We start from the raw sequence: 6000 nt of genomic DNA on the forward strand, positions 1-6000 counted from the left end.
ACCAATGGACGTGATTTATTTAGATTTCCAGAAGGCCTTGACAAAGTGCCGCAGAGGAGACTGAAATATGATAAGAGCCCGTGGTGTTAAGGGTAAGATCCTGGCATGGATAGAGGATTGGCTGACTGGCAGAAGGCTGAGAGTGGGGATAAAGGGGTCCTTTTCAGGATGGCAGCCGGTGATTAGTGCTGTGCCTCAGGGGTCGCTGCTGGGACAACAACTTTTCACAATATAAATTGATGATCTGGAAGAAGGAACTGAAGGCACTGTTGCTAAGTTTGCAGATTGTACAAAGATCTGTAGAGGGACAGGGAGTATTGAAGAAGTAGGCAGGTTGGAGAAGGATTTGGGCAGGCTAGGAGAGTGGGCAAAGAAGTGGCAGATGGAATACAATGTGGAAAAGTGTGTGGTTAAGCACTTTGGAAGGAGAAATGGAGGGATAGACTATTTTCTAAATGGGGAAATGCTTCAGAAAACAGAAGCACAAAGGGACTTGGGAGTCCTTGTTCACGATTCTCTTAAGGTTAATGTGTCTGTTCAGTCGGCAGTTCGGAAGGCAAACGCGATGTTAGCATTTATGTCAAGGGGGCTAGAATACATGACCGGGGATGTACTTCTGAGGCTGTATAAAACTCTAGTCAGACCCCATTTGGAATATTGTGAGCAGTTTCGAGCCCCCTATCTAAGGAAGGATGTGCTGGCCTTGGAAAGGGTCCAGATGAGGTTCACAAGAATTTACTCTGGAAAGATGAACTTGTTATATGAGGAACAGTTGAGGACTCTGGGTCTGTACTGGTTGGAGTTTAGAAGGATGAGGGGATCATATTGAAACTTACAGGATACTGCGAGGCCTGGATAGAGTGGATATGGAGAGGATGTTTCCACTTGTCATAAAAACTAGAAGCAGAGGACACTATCTCAGACTAAAGGGATGATCCTTTAAACCAGAGATGAGGAGGAATTTCTTCAGCCAGAGGGTGGTGAATCTGTGGAACTCTTTGCCGCAGAAGGCTGTGGAAGCCAAATTACTGAGTGTCTTTAAGGCAGAGATAGATAGGTTCTTGATTAATAAGGGGATCAGGGGTTATGGGGAGAGGGAAGGGGAATGGGGATGAGAAAAATATCAGCCGTGATTGAATGGCGGAGCGGACGCGATGAGCCAAGTGGCCTAATTCTGCTCCTATGTCTTATGGTCTTAATGGTTGGAAGGCTGATTCTCCAGCACCTCCTCAACCGGGATTGGTGCAGGTATTTTCCAGCATGGCCCTGACGCGGTGAAGATGCCTCCCAAAGGACCATCGGAAGGTCCCCTCCCCCTCATGGTGCAAATCTTGCCCCCCTCCCTCACCCAACTGCTTTCTGCTGTGACAAAGAAGAAGTCAAAGCACATCGCTACTTTTAACATCGTGAGGAGATTTCAATCATATCAAGGGTGTTTATCAATATTGTGGTTCGCATCCAAGAAAGATAAGAGATGTATTCAAGCATGAATGGAAAGACCCGCCAAGCAGCTGTCTCTGCAGTGATAATAATGGCAATGACTGGCTAATACAATGTATTGCTGTGTGAAATTGAATGTAAGATCTGTATTTGAAAGCCTGGCGAGGGATTTCAAACCCTTTGAAGTGTACTTGCCTTTTAAGGAAGCTACTGACACTTGTAATAGCTGCTGGTTTAAACACTTTTGTCTCAGCGTCATTTGTTAGGAAAGGCTAAGTGAAAATGCAGTGATTTTTCATTCTGCTGCCTGGACTGCTCATCAGGGGCTGGATTCTCCCCTACCTGGTGGGGCGGCGTGGGGGGTGTGGGTGGTCCCGGTGGGATGGAGTGGTGTGAACCACTACGGCGTCGGGCCGCCCCAAAGGTGCGGATTTCTCTGCACCTTTAGGGACCAGGCCCTCACCTTGAGGGGCTAGACCCATGCCGGAGTGGTTCCCGTCCCGCCGGCTGGCATGGCAGGCCTTTGACTCCACGCCAGTTAGGGCTGGCGGAAGTCCGCGCATGCGGCGGTGCGTCAGCTGCTGCTGACATCATCCCCGCCATCATGGAGGCTATGGCCGAAGCGGATGGAAAAGAGTGCCCCCCACGCCACAGGCATGCATGCGGATTAGTGGGCCTTGATCACGGGCCAGGCCACCGTGGGGGCACCCCCCAGGGCCAGATCACTCCGTGCCCCCCCCCCCCTAGGACCCCAGAGCCCGCTCGCGCCGCCAGTCCCGCCGGTAACGGTGGTGGTTTGATTTACACCGTCGGGACTTTGGCCCATCGCAGGCCGGAGAATCGCGGGGGGGGGGGGGGGTGGGGGGGCTGCTGACTGGTGCGATATCCGGTGCCGGAGAATTTGGCAACCATCGAGGGCTTGATTCGCGCCGCCCCTCTCCCCCCCCCCCCCCCCGATGATTCTACGACCCAGCCGGGGCGGGGAGGGTGTCGCAGAATCCAGCCCCAGATTTCAGATATGGGTTTCAGATGGGAGGTCTGGTGGGGGATCTGATGGGGTGTTTCTGTTGGGGGTCTGATGGGAGCATCTAATGAGGGGTCAGTGGAAATGTTGGGTCAGCCTCATAAGTGCATGATGTGGGGGGTGGGGGTGATCCTTTATTGCCATGGTGTTGGGCAGGAGGATGTCCCTACTTCTCAGCAGGATTTGCATTGTGGGTAAGGTGGCCCAGCTGCCGGACCTCAGCATCAGGCTCTCAGAATGGTGGCCGAGTAGCCTGGAATCTGAAAGCTCTCCTGTAATATTCTTTTAAAATACAGTAGCCAATTTTTTTTTCTAATTAAGGGGCAATTTAGCGTGGCCAATCCACCTGCGCTGCACATCTTTAGGTTGTGGGGGTGAAATCCACACAGACACGGGGAGAATGTGCAAACTCCACACGGACAGTGGCCTGAGCCGTGACCGAACCTGGCACTTCTGCGCCATGAGGCTGTAGCGCTAACCATTGCGCCACCGCGCTGCCCGGTTTTAAATACAGTTATGAGATTCAGGAATGCTTGCTGGAAAGACATTTCTTGGACACACCACTTTGAGAAAGTGATTTCCTTCAGGGACCAGCTGTTTTTTCTTGCCTGTCTCAACTTACTTGTTTAAGCAGCCAGTTTTTGAAATCTCTCCTATCCCATTCACAGGCCAGTTTTTAACTCACTGTCTTGAGATCAGCTGCTCTGGTCTGACCCCAGTTTAATCTTTAACTGAATTGTTTGGACGGAACCTGCTAGCCTGTCTACAGACAGTTCTAACCTCACTGTATTGAGAGCGGCTGCCCCTCTGGGCCCATCCCAATCTTAAACTAAACTTTTTAAACTTCAGAACTGCTTGAGTCCCTCTGTCCTCTCATTAATTCCATCATCTTACTAAATGCAACCGGCCAGCTCCCATTGGAGAAATCAGGATCCCGCCATAGAATGGCCAGTAACCAATTATAACCACTTAAGCTCTATTTCCATACAATTAACGAGAGCCACCCCATCTTCACGGCCTCCCATGATTCAGCGGTCTCCCCACCAAGTGGTCACGCTGGGCCCAATCCGTACTCCTTTTGAAATAGCCGTCTTTGCTCACGGGCAAAGAGCCCGGAGATGCTGGAGTTGTCACTCCAGTTCTCTAGATCCAGTCATACTGGGGAGAGAGAAGAGTTTGTACAATGGATTGTTCTGGAAAATACAGAATGTGTCATTTGAAACATAGAGGTCTGCCAATATCTGATCGGGGAGAGTGCAGGGAAAGATCCCAAAAGAGGTTGGTGGCAGCTGAAGAGCACAGAAACTGTGGGCAGCAATTTCAGTCTGTCAGAATGGTTATTACAACCTGCAGCAGGAGAAAGGGAAAAGAAAAAAGTTTTAAAAAATTTCTTTGTGCTGTTGAAAAATTGTAATGGACTGCCCCTTTAAGACCCGAAGTCCGATCCTTATCGGAGGTCCCGATCTCGCGCCAGAGATCAGCCAGCGCGGGCTTCCAGGGCTCCTCCTCTCTCTCTCCCCACGAGGCAGCACACAGGGACAAAGAAACCAGCGGCAGAACGGCACGGCACCAGAAGGAAGAGGCAGCAGCAGGAACAGCAGCGAGACGGCCCAGCGGCAGGAGAGGCCCAGGAGCGAGACGGCCCAGGAGCGGAGCGGCCCAGCGGCAGGAGAGACCCAAGAGCAGACGGCCCAGGAGAAGAATGCGAGGGAGCAGCAGCCAATGAAGACAGAAGACAGAGAAAAAGAGAAAACAGCACCAGGAGAGATGACCAGGAGAATTGAAAGAGAGAGAGAGAGAGTCTGAAGGCCTCAACAACCAACCAGACAACATCCAAAAGTAAATAATGTTTATAATTTAATGAAAGAGAAAAGAGTATGTTAATAATAAAATAATTTAACCTGAAAAAGTGGTTATTAGCTTGCTTCACTTCCTTAAGAACGCAGGACCCGGGACATCGATGCTATTAAGGGGTAAGTAAGTAAAATTCTTCAGTGAAGGTATGAGTTATACCGGGGGATAACTTGAAAGGAGAGTTTGACCCGAATAGCACTCACAGAGGCCTGTACTGGAGTCAGGGAGGGAGAATCCCTGTTCACCGTTTTAGAATATTGGCCCTTTTGTTCTTTGGTATAAGGGGAATTCTAAAACAGAGAGGTGAATTTAGAAAAACATGGCGCCCAACGTGAAGGCCTAGAATATTAGAAGTCCTAGGTACACAGGGGCTAGAATATTAGAAGTTTCTAGTTCCCAAGAAAAGGCTAGAATATTAGAAGTTTCTAGTCTATGTGTGAGTCAAACTTTACCTGCCGAGTTTAGTTTGGAAAGTCAGGTGTGATTGGCTTTTGTAAGGATATTCTGTGGATCGAAGGGACTGAAGCTCAGGTTGCGTGTGAAAATCAGTAGACTGGAAGATACTGACCCTGAGAAAAGTCTGCAAGACATTTTGGTGACAGCACTAAAATCTTGCATCCATTACTGGTAAAAGAGGCCAAAGAATAAATCATCCTCAGAGTAAGGCAGATTGTGCGGAAAATTTTCTGGAAAATAGGGACGCCTAAAATCTTCAGAAACCAATAACCAATCGACCCTTAACTAAAACAGGAAGATAGTGCCTTAGTCAGCCTTGGATAGGGCCCAGAAAGGGTACTTATCCTTAATTTCAGAGTGCACCTGAAAGGGACAACCAGGAACAGAACTAAAAATCCGAAAATGGCAATTAGGGTAATTCTCATGCCCTGGGATACGGTCAAGAGAAATGTAGAAATGAAAAGGGAATGGAAGAAATTAAAAGAGCAAAAGAAATCCTGGACAAGAGATATGTATCCAGACGGAGATATCTCCCTCTTTGTTAGAGTGCCAAAAGCCCTGCAATATACAGATTCGGTCAGGGTCCTTAAAGCACTTTGTAAGTTTGCATTTGAAAAGCGAGCTGAATCACTAATCGTGTTTGGACACAGACAGAAGCATGCAGCTGCTCAAGTGGGCAAAGTGTGTTCCAAACTGATTAAAATCATTGACGGAGTAAACATGACAGAAATAATACAGATCCCTAGTAAACACAAAAGTAACTCTGAAGTGGTAGGCAAATATATAAAACAACTGCAGAAAAATGAACCATTAGAAATGGAAAGTGACGAGGAATCAGGCCTAGAATCAGATAGCCGAGAGAATTCGGACCCCTGTGAAAATTTCCCAACGGGATACAATTTTCAATACCCAGATACAAGTCTGTTTCAGGAAGAAAATTGGCCTCAGCAATCTGCCACACATAAGAAAGAAGCGTTTATCGATCATTTCTTTGAACCACAAGAAAGTGAAGAGGAACAAGGCATAGTTGGGATTATGGCGCCTCCTGTGATGGGACAGGAAGAATTATCATCCTCATCCGAGAATGAGGAAATACTCAAACAAAAGAGAGGAATAGGGAATAGAAAAAATTCTAAACCATTAGAAATAGGGGATTATAGCGATCACTGGAAACAACAACAACCTTCCACTTATCAACCAGTAAATAAGGATGTACCGTATTATAT

The sequence above is a fragment of the Scyliorhinus canicula genome, chromosome 4 (assembly GCF_902713615.1).
Source record: "Scyliorhinus canicula chromosome 4, sScyCan1.1, whole genome shotgun sequence".
NCBI lineage: Eukaryota > Metazoa > Chordata > Chondrichthyes > Carcharhiniformes > Scyliorhinidae > Scyliorhinus > Scyliorhinus canicula.